General features: G+C 55.0%; 1 long non-coding RNA gene across 1 annotated transcript; it reads right to left on the reverse strand.

The window, feature by feature from the left end:
* Nucleotides 1-1,875: 1,875 nt before the first annotated feature.
* Nucleotides 1,876-8,653, reverse strand: LOC130842930 (uncharacterized). The gene is made up of 3 exons (XR_009050639.1): nt 7,751-8,653; nt 3,849-4,814; nt 1,876-2,377 (listed from the first exon to the last, which is right to left on the reverse strand). It is a non-coding gene; the product is annotated as an uncharacterized LOC130842930 (long non-coding RNA).
* Between the last annotated feature and the right edge of the window lie 4,990 nt (nt 8,654-13,643).

The following is a 13,643-nucleotide window of genomic DNA, read 5'->3' on the forward strand; positions in this document are numbered from 1 at the left end:
CACCAGTCCTCACGCCTCCTACTCTCTCCCATTGGGCTGTGTCTTAGGGAGAGGGGGAGCCCACTGGGGACCATGAGGCCTGGCCTCTCCCCAGTGGCTCACAGCCACACGAATGACTATGGGCAGCTCAGACAACTGTCCACAATCTGAGCACGGGGCCAGGGTCAGGGTGGGAAGTGCAGGTCTGAACTGAATGTCCTGGGTGCAAATGTGTCTCCAGATCCATGGTGGGTCACACACTGTGGAATTAACCAGCTATGGAGAAGGAACCACAGCTCGAGGCGAGAGCCAGGATGCGCTTTCAGGAGGCCCGCATGGTGCCGAGTGCAGAAAATCGAGACACAGGCGAAACCCACCTTGGCCGGCACATGTCCAATGTCGCACATTGGGTGGGCCCACGCGGGGCTTGGGGTAGGCCTGGGCCCTGCCCACGGACTTCAGCTGCCCCAAGGTGCGTGGGGATCCCAGTACTGTTCGGCTGTTGGGGGGAGGTGCCAGGAGGACAGGCCCCCACCTCATTTCCTTCACGACTAACGTGGAAGTGATAGTAGCACCACCTACTGCCAAGTCCACACGCAGAACACTGCAACCACAGCAGTCGGTACCTCATAATTTTATTACTTATTTTTATTTTATCATTTATTATTTTATTATCAATTATTAGTTGTTATTTAGAAACAAACCATCCATTTAAATATTCATTTTTTACTTTAAAGTATTTGTTATTTATACTGTTTCGAACATTTATTATTTTATTACTTTTATTATTAATTTATTGTCATTAATTGCATTATCTATTTTTAATATTTAGTGTTTTATCCTTTCTCTCTATTAATTATCTTCACTATAATCATTTCATTACTTGCTGGTAATTTTATTTGCTATGATTCCATTCTATTATTTAAATTTGTTGTTATTTGTTATATTACTTGGCTTAGTATTTATTTGATTTAGATTTATTTATTTAGTTTATTTATTTATCCCCCCGTGCAGCATGGGGGATCTTAGTTCCCCAACCGGGGATCCTAACCCGTGCCCCCTGCAGTTCAGACTGCGAGGGAAGTCCCCGCTTTATTTTTATTTTATTTTTATTTTTTAAATAAATTTATGTATGTATGTGTGTATGTATGTATGTATGTATTTTTATTGGCTGTGTTGCTCTTTGTTGCTGCGTGCAGGCTTTCTCCAGTTGTGGTGAGCGGGGGCTACTCTTTGTTGTGGTGCGTGGGCTTCTCATTGGGGTGGCTTCTCTTCTTTCAGACCACAGGCTCTAGGCATGAGGGCTTCCATAGTTGTGGCTCTCGGGATCTAGACTGCAGATTCAGTAGTGGTGGCGCACAGGCTTAGCTGGTCCTCGGAATGTGGACTCTTCCCAGACCAGGGATAGAACCTGTGTCCCCTGCATTGTCAGGGGGCTTCTTAGCCACTGCACCACCGGGGACGTCCCTTGTTTTTATTTTAAAAATTGTAATTATTATTTTCCATTTATATCCCTTTATTGTTTGTTATAATGTTCTTCATTCATTATTGTTTGCTGTTCTTATATATTTGGTATTTCAAGTCTTTATTATTAATTTAGTTTCTTCATTCTGCATAGTTACTGATTGTTGCTGTAGCGGAGCCTCCTGAGGCCTGGATTCGACCTTTGTCCCGACGCCCTGGAGCCCTGCCTTCCCGGAAGGGCTACGGCAGGGAGGTCGGCGCCCTGCACTCACCACCACCACCCCCAGCCCTCGCGAAGCCTTATCCCCCAGCAGCCGCTCCTGGGCTGGAGTGAGGGCACTGGGACCGGCCACCAGGCTTCCAGGGACTGCTGCCCCCGTGGGGTCGTGGCTGCGGGCCTGGCAAACCGGTTTTCACAACGACTGGCAGCCAGAGCAGGGCCTCAGGCCACCCCCCCACCCCCCACCCCACACCCCCGTGTGACGTCCTGGGCCCCCAGGAACCTGGAGGCCGAGGAGCCACAGGATGGGAGAAGATGCCGGGGGCAGCCTGGGCGACACAAGACCGCCAATCGCCATGAGATCAGAGGACACGCGGCCACCCAGGACTGAGCAGCGGCCACTGACGGAGGCCGTAGTGCGTTGAGCGGCACCTCCACCCCAAAGAGATGTCCGCACCCGAATCCCTGGGACCTGCGAATGGGGCCTTAACTGGGGAGAGCGTATTTGCAGGGGTACTTAAGGATCTTGAGGACGTCCCTGGTGGTCCAGTGGTTAAGACTGCACGCGTCCACCGCAGGGGGTGCGGGTTCAGTCCCCCGTCAGTGACATGCCACATGCCGCTGGGTGTGGCCAGAAAAAAAAAAAAAAAAAGGACCCTGAGATGAGATCATCTTGAATTCCTGGGGTGGCCTCCACATCCAAGGACAGAATCCCTGTAAGAGGGAGGCAGACAAAGGAGAGGAAGAGGCCAAGACTGGAGTGCGGCAGCTGCAAGCCAAGGAACACACGGAACCACCAGAAGCCGGGACAGATGTGCGGGGTGGTTTCTGCCTCAGAGCCTGCTGAGGGTACGGCCCTGCCAACACCGTGATTTCCTACTTCCGGCCTACAGAACTGAGAGAATAAAGTTCCGTTGTTTGAAGCTGCCCAGTAAGTTGTAATCTGTAGTAGCCACAGGAAACCAATGCAGAGACTGGCCCGGCACCCTCGACAGGATGGGTGGGTTGCATAGGGGGCTCGCTTGATCCCTGGGGATGCAGAGTCAGATGACTGCTCAGTGCCGAGACAAGAGGGTCAGGGAAGACTGGGTGGTCCCAGGAAGCAGAAGCCCCCGTCTTACAGGAAGGGACCCTGAACTCACAGCAAGCAGGGGCTGAGGGCATCGAATAGCCATGTGCACAGGGCACCTCCAGAACTGTCCCCAGACACTCTGATTCCACAGGTGGCTCCTCTACCCGTCTGCTGTGACAAAAACCTGCTTCCCAGCACCAGACACCGCAGATGGAATCTGCAGACCACGGCTGCGTCTCTCTGCGTCTGCTGTCCTGCTCCTAGCCTGCACCATCGAACTACCTTACCTGTACCTGGATGACCTTCTGGCCATAGACCCAGCCCTCAGCAAGGGCTGCCAGGAGCCTGTCCCTAACTCCGAACGGCAGCTGTCCCAGGTGTTCTGAGAGTAAACTCCCATCTGCCCTGGGTGACCATGACCTCCACCCTGAGTGCTGCCCAGCTTTTCTAACTGTCCCCGGGGCTGCTGGTGAATGGGAAGAGGACACGAGGCAGCCACCTTCGGGCGGGGGCGGGGGGGTGCTGCTGAGAGGTTAACGTGACTCGAGCCGAGTCCTGCAAAACCGCATGGCAACAGCCCACGGAAAGGAGATTAGTGAGGCTGGACGTCCTCAGAACTTGGACATGGCCGACTGAGGCTGATAAGAGGGTTTTCAGGGAAGTCCACAGAGGCAGCTTTGAGGTGCGGAGGGCACAGATGCCGTGCCGAGCCCGGGGCGGCTCCACCACCCTGAATCAGGAGCCGACCTCACCCTCCCGACAGCCCCAGAGAACGCAAATCCTAGCGCGTCTGTCCTAGTCTGCACCGTACATCCAATGCGAAGGCAGTGCATGACACACAGTAGGGCAGGAGTGTCCTCTGAGTGCGGGCTAAACTCCCTCCTATGCCTGTCCTCCCGGTGGTGCCTCCTTTCGTGGGCCTCAGTCTCCACGATCGGGATGGGGACGCGGGAGCCAGAGCTACAGCGGACAGACCCGCCCGGAACTGAAGGACCGAGGTGCGGCGGCCAGCCCGGACCCTGAGCGTGAGGACCGGAAGTGTGCGGGTCAGGCCTCCGCCGAGGCCCCCGCCTCGCAGCCTGGGGTCGCGGGTACGCGCAGGACGGCACCTACTTGCTGGGGGCGGCCGGCACGGGTCCCCAGGTCCCTGTCCCGCACGCAGCGCGGAGCCTTCCACCCTCCTCCTCCTCGTCCGGGCCGCGGCTCTGAAGGGTGGGTGCCGCCTCAAGGGCCGGAGGGAGCCCTCGCGGGGGCTGCTGGGAAGCGTAGTCCCGCCGCACCCGGCTCTCCGTCCGCCCCAGGACTCCGGTTGTCGTGGTAACCGAGGCCCGCGAGGCGTGCCTGCGTCGTCGCCAAGGAGATGGCGTCCCGGACGCGGCCGTCGGGTCCGCCCCGCCGGGAGAAAGCTGCTGAGTGGCGAGGACGAAGCTTAACAGCCCTTTCCCCCAGTCAGGCTTCTAGGGTATCCAGACCGGGAAAGGCATGGGAAGGTCACGCGTGGGAAACACCTGGGCGGCTCTGAAACGTCCCGGTGAGCACGTCTCTCGCCAGAGCTGAAGTCAGAATCTCTCCGAGTGGGGCTTGAGCATCTGGGCGTGAAAGCTCCAGGGCAGATTCTAGTACGTGCAGCCGCGTTCCAGAACCGCGGCCCCCGGGGCCCCAAAGGTGGCGCTGAGCCTGCTTGCTCTCCTGGGTGGGATGCGCTGGTCAGCCCCCCGCCCACTGTGACACCCGCATCTGGTGCCCACCTGTCCCGTGGCTCCTGCACCACAACCAGACAGACACATGTGACGTAGTTAGTCGATGCGGCTCACGTGCGGCACTCAGCAAGAGGCTGTGACGGCCCCAGCGGTCTGCTCCCACTGTGTGTCCCCTTCTCCATCCTCTGGGTGTCTGGACATCGAACGCCCCGTCTCGGTGAGGTCTGTCTCCCTGCCCAGGGGCAGTGTCAGGGCTTGGTTGAAGCTGCTGGTGGGCCTTACCACTCTCAGTATGGTTGGAGCGGTGGCTGAAGGGCACTCGGAAGGCCGCTTGCCCATGTGCCTACCCTGGTGGAACACGAAGGCCTCGCCAGGGTTGCTGCAGAGAAAGGGGGGTGGTGTGTCGGCGCACCGGGGAGTGGGCGGGCTCCACTACCGGCTGAAGACGGATACACCCCTTGGGGTTTCTCGCTGCTGGGTCTCTTAGGGCTCAAGAGGCTTACAAAATGGGGACCTCTCATGCCTGCGGGTGCATTGCTGCTGGAGGAGCTTCGAGGTCTTGCAAAAGGACCCCCTGCTCTGGTACACAAAGGGCCACTCCCTGGAGTGAATTATTTGGTGCTGCTGCAGGCCCGCCCACCAAAGACCTTGTTGCTGTCAGGCAGGCATGGAGGTTGGAACCCCAACTGAAGGCGTGCGCCTGTGTGGGGGGCTTGCTCGGGTGGGGCTGCTGCAGGGTCTGCTTTCACAGAAGCTTGTTGCCGAAGATGACCTCCATCCCTCTCCCCACCCTCCACCCCCTGGCCTCCAGGGCTTATGCTGGGAGCAGCACCACAAAAGCACCTCAGTCCACTTCTGGGGCAAGGGTGGAGTGGTTAGGAGCAGGACCCCTGGTTACATAGGGCACTGGAGAGGAAGTGGGGCTCCCACACGGGGTCCCTTGAAATGTCAGGTCCCTGGACTGGAGCTCCTACTGAGGTCCTGCCGCGGTCCTGCCACCCACCACCTCTCCACGCAGGCTTCCCTTCTGAGAGGGGGGCCTCTCAGCTGTGTCCTCTGCTGGGGTCCTAGGCTCCACCTCAGCCCCCCCTGACGTCCCAGGGCAGCCCATTGGGATTCAGGCTGCTCAGTGTACTGGGGCCAGCCTCCAGCTTTGAGTCCTGCTTGCAGGACTTGGAAGAGCTGAGAAATGGAGAAGCTGGCAGTTCCCAAGAGGGGAAAAGGTGCCAGGAGCCATGAAAGCAATCCCCAGTGGCTGAGGCCTCCCGGATGGCCTGGCCAGATTTCCTCAAGGGCCTGGAAAGCTGTAAAAAGGGGAGGACATAAAGAAAGGAGTTGCAGCTAGAGCTGAAGGCAGCCAGCTCAGCGGGTGAGGTGGTCAGGGGGTAACTGTTTCTCCAGGCTTGGTGCCTCCCCTCCCCTCCACTGTCCTCTCTCACCTGTCTGACCACTGGCCCCCAGCTGACCTCTGCTTCCTTCAGATCCATCCCCTTTACCAGCTGCCCTGCACATGCTTCCAGACTGCCCCTCTGACAAGCCACACCCAATGCTGGCCATTTGGTGGCTATGCCAGCCCCATGATGGGAACTGCCTGCTGACCAGGGTTTAGAGTGCAATGTATATGTGTGGTGGACAGAATTATGGACCCCAAAGAGGTCCATGTCCCTATCCCCGGAGTCTGTGAATGTGCCACCTCACATGGCAAAAGGGACTTTGCAGCTGTGACGAGAGATCAGGAGATAGGGAGAGAGTCCTGGCTCATGCAGCTGGGCCCTAAATGTCACAATGCTCCTTATAAGAGGGAGGGCGGAGAGCCAGAGTCAGAGGAGGAGGAGGTGTGATGACAGAAACAGAGGTCAGAGTGACATGGCCACAGGAGTAAGGAATTCGAGCTGCCTCTGGAAGCTGGAAAAGGCAAGGAGCCTCCAGGAGGAACGCAGCCCTGCCTAACCTTGATTTTAGCCCCTAAGACTCACTTTGGACTTCTGACCTCCAGAACTGTAAGATAATAAACATGCGTTGGGACTTCCCTGGTGGTGCAGTGGTTAAGAATCCGCCTGCCAATGCAGAAGACGCAAGTTCGAGCCCTGGTCCAGGGAGATCCCACGTGCCGCAGAGCAAATAAGCCTGTGCGCCACAACTACTGAGTCTGCACTCTGGAGCTGGCATGCCACAGCTACTGAAGCCTGCACGCTTAGAGCCCATGCTCCACAACAAGAGAAGCCACTGCAATGAGAAGCCCGTGCACTGCAACGAAGAGTAGCCCCCACCCGCTGCAGCTAGAGAAAGCCCGTGTGCAGCAACAAAGACCCAACACAGCCAAAAGTAAAGAAATTAATTAATTAAAAAAATAAACATGCATTAAGTTAGTGGTAATTTGCTACAGCAGCAAGCAGGAAATGAAGTCTCCATGAGGCACTGAGAGGTCTTTGAAATTTCCACTCTTGCCCCGCTCCCTCTTATCAGAGCCAGGGCAGGCCTCAGCCCGGAGCCTCTGCTTTCAACATCGTCAAGCACAATTCAGCCAAAGGAGTCTGTCCAGGAATTTATGCTTAGAGTTCCCTTCTTTTTCTGCCTGTTTTTATGTTTTGGTGGATGCTGTCAAGTTTCCTTATCAATAAATGGATCTAAGCAAAAACAAGTGAGTTGATGTAAATCAGCAGATCTCAACCAGGGAGAGTCTTGCCCCCTGGAGGACACCTTGGCAATGTCTGGAGACACTTCCGGTTGTCACAACTGGGAGTGAGGGTGCTGTGACATCCAGTGGGTGGAGACCAGGGGTCCTACAGTGCACAGGACAGCCCCATTCCCCACCCCAGGACAGAACATCAGTACTGCTGAGGTGAAGAAACCCTGGTGTAAAGAAAACCGTGAAGTACAGGAGGCACATGCAAGGAGAAAGGTTTGTTTCGACAAAGTGGAACTGGGCTTGGAGCTAAGTAAAAAAAGCCTGACATGAAAAGCCACATATTCTATGATTCCATTTTTATACAATGTCTAGAATAGGTAGATTCATACATAAGGTAGGCTAGTGGTTGCCAGGGGCTGGATGGAGGGGGAAATGGGAGTGACTGCTAATGGCTCTGGGGTTTCTTTTGGGGGTTATGAAAATGTTCTGTAATTAAGACAGTGGTGATGGTTGCATGACTTTGTGAAGATACTAAAAACACTCAATTGTACACTTTGAAATAGTTTTATGGTACATGAATAATATCGCAAAAAAAAATTACAGTAAATGGAGTGGTCAGTGAAGGCCTCATGGAGAACACGGGATTCAAAACAAAACCTGGGGGGACTTCCCTGGGGGGGACTTACCTGGTGGTCCAGTGGTTAAGACTCCATGCTTCCGGGACTTCCCTGGTGGCACAGTAAAGAATCCGCCTGCCAATGCAGGGGACACGGCTTCGTTCCCTGCTTCAGGAAGATCCCACATGCCGGGGAGCAACTAAGCCTATGAGCCACAACTACTGAAGCCCACGCACCTAGAGCTGGTGCTCCACAACAAGAGAAGCCCCGGCAATGAGGAGCCCGTGCACCACAATGAAGAGTAGCCCCTACTCACCACAACTAGACAAAGCCCATGTGCAGCAACGAAGACCCAACACAGCAATCAATCAACCAATCAACAATATTAGAAAAAAAAAAAAAAGACTCCATATTTCCACTGCAGGAGACACAGGTTCAACCCCTGGTCGGGGAACTAAGATCCCACAAGCCATGCAGCATGGCCAGAAAATAAAAATAAATAAGTAAAAAAAAATGGGAAAGTCATTAAAAAAGTAAATAAGACCTGGGGAGGGGGCAGAGTGAGCCATGAGGCTCTCTGGGGAAGAGCATGTTCAGCGAGGGAACAGCACGTGCAAAGGCCCTGAGGAGGCCTGAGTGGCCAGGATGGAGCTGAGGGGCAGAAGAGAGTGGAGAGTGACAGGGGCTGTATCCTGTGGGCCTAGCAGGCCACTGTGCAGACTGTTTTTTCCTGTGAGTGACACAGGGAGGGTTTTGAGCAGGGAAGGGATGAAATCTGACTTGGGTTTTCACAGGCTCCCTCTGGGTGTCATGTGAGAATGACTGTTTGCCTCTTTGGGGCCTGGCCTGGCCTGAACCTCTACATTTCTGCATGGTTGAGGAGGGTCTGAAACCCCATGGCTATGCCTGACTCCAAGACACAAGGAGCCTCACATGTCCCAACCCAGGTCAGAGCCCCATTCCCCCGCTTCCCTGGAAACCCGGGAAATGGCCTTGTCCCTGGCACCACCCAACCCGAGTCAGGGGGCCAGTTACTTGGCAGGGTCTGCTATCTGTCTGCTCTGCGTCCTTATCCTAATAACCTAGTGGAAGGACCTCTGGTCATTCCCTCCCCATTCAGCCTCCATGCAGACCCCTGAGGGATCTAAGACGCCACACGGAAGTTGCCAGGTGCAAACGAAGAATGCAAAAGCGAGCTCACAGGGAAAGTATTTTCAGCATTCAACTCACAGTGGCTGCCTCTGGGTGGGTCTGGGACTATGGGCCACCTCTTTACGCCTCTGTGATCACACCTTTCCTGTATTTTCTCCAATAAGTAGGTATTATAAAATGGGAAAGCATCACATTTTTGCTGTTACCACATTTCAGCGGCCCACTTATCCTAACACCTGGGCTGAGTTACATGTTGAATCACAAACCACCCCGATATGTGTGTCCCCCACTTTTCAAAAGTTTGCTTTATGTCACTTTGCTGTTATGAAAGACCTACATGAGTACCTATTTTCGCTAAGTGAAAGAAATCTGAAGAGGATTTTCACGTTTAAGAAAAAAGTCAAAAAGCAAAAACAGTGTTCAGCGTTTGTTTTGCAGTGAGCTGAGTGATAGAGGAAGCACACACCCCAATCAGGGAGAGGTGTCTCCAAGCTGCTTCCCCAGAACTATACTCACCATCTCAGCATCAAACTGCCACAGCTTCGAGCTGTGTCTTTGAGCATCTGTGCTTTATTTCTGTTTAAGATGTGTCCTAAGGTAACTGATTCTTCGCTGTACACCATTTTGATGTACAAAAGGTTTCATAGAAATACTCTACTTTCGGACAGAGGGGAACACCTGTGCTTTATTAGGCTGTGTATGAAGTTCACAATTCCCACAAAGCTCCATTCTAACCAGAGCCTCAGGAAGTAGCTCCAAAAGCTGGAGTGTCAGGAGCCTGGCGCACAGCAGAGTTCCATAAACATCTGCTGAATGGATAATCCACTCTGTTTTTTTGTCCTTGCAGTGCGGCTGCAGCATCTTCGTTCCCTGACCAGGGATGGAACCTAGGCCCTCAGCAGTGAAAGCCAGAGTCCTAAGCACTGGCCAGGGAAGTCCACTTTATAACTAAGCTAAAAGCAGCCACAATTCTGAGTGCCCGCTAGGCACCACCTGGCCCTGTGCTAAGAGTGTTACACAGGGCTTCCTTGGTGGCGCAGTGCTTGAGAATCCGCCTGCCAATACAGGGGACATGGGTTTGACCCCTGCTCCAGGAAGATCCCACATGCCACAGAGCAACTAAGCCCGTGTGCCACAACTATTGAGCCTGCACTTTAGAGCCCATGAGCCACAACTATTGAGCCCATGTGCTGCAACTACTGAAGCTCATGCGCCTAGAGCCCGTGTTTGGCAACAAGAGAAGCCACAGCAATGAGGAGCCCACGCACCACAACGAAGAGTAGCCCCCACTCACCACAACTAAAAACCCACGCACAGCAAAAAAGACCCAACACAGCCAATAAAATAAGTAAATTTTTTAAAACAAGAAAAAAAAAAGTGTTACACAGACTGATTCATTAGTCTTCATGTCAAGTTTAGAAAGGCGGTGGCAGTACCACACCCATTTTACAGACAGGTAAATGGGAGCTCAGAAAGAGGAAGCCAGGCGTAGGCCAAAGTCTTAGCCTTCAGGTCTCCAGGAATCTCCAAACTTCAGCGCCCAGAGTCAGTGCAGGGCTTTAAACGCAGCTCCGGCGCCACCGGGAGAGGCTGGAGCTCACAGCTCTCCTTGAGGTGGCTGCTCTTGTTATCCCCACTTTACAGATGGGGAAACTGATGCCCAGAGAGGCAAGCCACGCATCCCGGGCTGAACCCACGCAGCGGGACGTGCATCCACCGTCCCCCACCCGGCCCAGGGTTCGACCTGGACCAGCCCCTCCCATCAGCCCTGCGAGCCACGGGAGCACCGGGACCGCGCCCCCATCCCCAACGGGCTGAAGGGGCGCCCCCGGGGGCGGTGTCCAGGCGCTCCCGCCCTCACGGCACATGGGTGGGTCCCCGGGAGCGCTAGCCAACCCTCTCCTCTGACCTGAGGCTCCCACGCGGCAGGAGGCTCAGGCCGGTCGCCGCTCTAGGCCGCGGCCTCTCGCACCGCCTCAGCTGCGGAACCAACTCGCCGACCCCGCCGCGGCCCCGCCCGGACCGGAAGCGCAAGGAGTCCCGGCGTTCTTCCGTCACGGGTGGCCCGAACGGGCCGCTCTTGGCGCCCGGAAGATGGCCACCTCCGTGGTCCTCCAGGCCGGCGCGGCGTCAGGGTCCCGTTCCCCTAAAGTGACCAGAGGAGGCCGGGACGGAAAGGCTTGAGAAAATGAGGTTCCGCACGGGGTCCACCCCAGACGCTGTTCAGCGGCAGAGAACCCGGCGGGAGAGGAATTGGCTATCTTGTCCAGGCCTGACTCGGCCTTAGGGTTACCAAGGCGACCACCACCTTTCCCTCGCCCTCGCCTCCAAAGCGGGCCGTGAGGACTCCAGCTTCCGGGTAAAGTTGGAGGCTTCCTGCGATTCGCCATCGCCTTGGAAACGCATTACGTCACCCAGCCCGGCAATCAGTTGGGTGCTGGTGATTGGTCGTTCCCAGGGAAGGGCGGGGCTTCGGGCCTGGGTCCACGCGTTCAGTCGGTTCAGCGTACAGGACAGAGGTAGGCCGGAGCGTGCCCCTGAACGTGTAGGCTGTGTGCTTAGACCCCCGCAAGATCCCCATGGCCGGGTGCTCCCTCTCCGTGACCAGTAACTTCTTAAGTTCCCACCTCTAGAACCGCTCAATCCGGATGCCCGGTTCTCCCCCATTTCCTGCCTCTGGGTCCCCCCCTCCAAGTCCAGGTCCCCGTTTCTCTCCCAGTTTGTGTCTCGCACTTCCAGATCGCAGCCACCGGAATCTGTGAGACTCCTGAATTCATGTATCTGGTTTCCAGGATTTAAGATCCTGTACCCACTAATTCTGGATGTTTGGATGTTAATTTTGTTTCTAGATTTATCTCTTTTTTAAAAAAATAAATTTATTTCATTTTTGGCTGAGTTGGGTCTTTGTTTCTGCGCGCGGGCTTTCTCTGGTTGTGGCGAGCGGGGGCTACTCTTCCTTGCCGTGCGCGGACTTCTCACTGCCGTGGCTTCTCTTGTGGAGCTTGGGCTCTAGGTGTGCGGGCTTCAGTAGTTGTGGCACTTGGGCTCAGTAGTTGTGGCTCGCAGGCTCTAGAGCACAGGCTCAATAGTTGTGGCTCCTGGGCTTAGTTGCTCCGCAGCATGTGGGATTTTCCCAGACCAGGGCTCGCACCTGTGTCCCCTGCATTGGCAGGAGGATTCTTGATCACTGCTCCACCAGGGAAGCCCCCTCTGGCTTTTTCTTAACCCAAGCCCCTGAGACCCCCTTTTAATACCCTGTCCTGAGGTTTCCAAATCCAGCAGTCCCTCCTCCCCTCTGTTCTCTGCCCCGAGTGCTGCCCTTGAGGAGACAGGTCTGTATCTGACCCAGCATTGCCACCTGGTCCTGCACATTCTGCCCTGTTGCCCAGCTCCTGCCCCCAATTCCAAAGAGCCACCCTGAACACATGGTCCTGATTTACAGCTAAGCAAATTGAGAATGGGGAAGGGACTTAGGCTAACCCATCTAGTAGGTGAACTTGCTCAGGCATGTCCCTTGCCTTGAGGTCTACATCTTCCACTCCTGTAACAAGCACCCAGGCCAAGCCAGCCACCCGTATGAGTCCAACTTTAGACTCATGGTCAGTGGCCAGGGCAGTGGGAGGCCCAGGGCAGTGGGAAGGATCAGCTGTTCTTCAAGGAGCTGTGGGAGGGGGAGACAAACAGTCCTGCAGGAGTTGGAGAAACAATAAATATGCTTGTTTGTTCACATTCACTGTTCCTTTGAGCAGGTTTGGAATGAAAGAGACCATGCTTCCTAGGTAATTACATGGTTACTGGTTCAGCAGCCTTGTCTTTAAAAAAGGAGGAGCCTAAGGGGCAGAGAGAGCCCCTCTCTGGATCACGCTAGATCCAATAGAAAAGCCTAGTGTTGACTGAACTCATTTGTCTTTTGGGCACTTTGTATGTGCAGATATCCTTGGCACTGGGGGAGACATTATGCAGAGACCAAGGAGAGGCCAGCTGAGGCAGGAGAGATCAGGCTCTGGCGCCAACCACCTTAAACCCCCAGCTCTGCCCCCTTTGGCTGTATGACCCTGGGGAAGTCACTGCACCTGTCTGGCCTCCCTCACTACCTAGTCAGGTTGTTCTAAGGAGCAAATGGTCTGATTCGTAAACTCCTAATGCCTACCTGGAGTTAGCAAGGGGTTTCTCCAGGCTGACCTCAATTAGGACGTGGCCAGAAAGAGGGACAGACACTGGAAAGGTTTTCTGAACAGGAGACGGCAGGACTCCGAGTCTGGAATTGGTATGTGGAGGGGGAGGGAGGCCCAGCCACTCGGTGTCTTCCTGAAGCCCAGAGTGGGAGCAGCAAGACTAGGGAGAACTGCCCCATCCGTCCTTGCATACATGGTTTACTCAGAAGTTACTTGTGAGCAGATAGTGTGTGCCAGACTCAGTACTTCCAGCTGGGGACACTGCAGGGAACAAGCCAAACACACTGCCCTCATGGAGCAGTTAGAGAATCAGGGCAGAGCAGATGGCCAGGGCCAGTCAGCCCAGGGTGAACATGATGCACCAGGAATTGAAGGGGGCTTCTGCAGAGACTTTCCCCCTCCAAGCTGAAGAACACAGCACCAACATCCTTAGACTTATGGGATCAGACTCCAGATTTTGTGCATGTGTCCTGGGGACCTGGGGAGGCTGGACTATGCTAGGCCTGGCAAGTAGTGTGTGATTGTCAGCTTTGCGAGGTGACCGGCTACCCCCCACCACACAGGGCTTTACTACAGTACCTCCCTCCTGCCCTCCAATGCATGGTGGGTCACTCCGGTCAGGTCTATAAAGAAGC

This window comes from Hippopotamus amphibius, unplaced genomic scaffold (assembly GCF_030028045.1).
Source record: "Hippopotamus amphibius kiboko isolate mHipAmp2 unplaced genomic scaffold, mHipAmp2.hap2 H_1, whole genome shotgun sequence".
Taxonomy (NCBI): Eukaryota; Metazoa; Chordata; class Mammalia; order Artiodactyla; family Hippopotamidae; genus Hippopotamus; species Hippopotamus amphibius.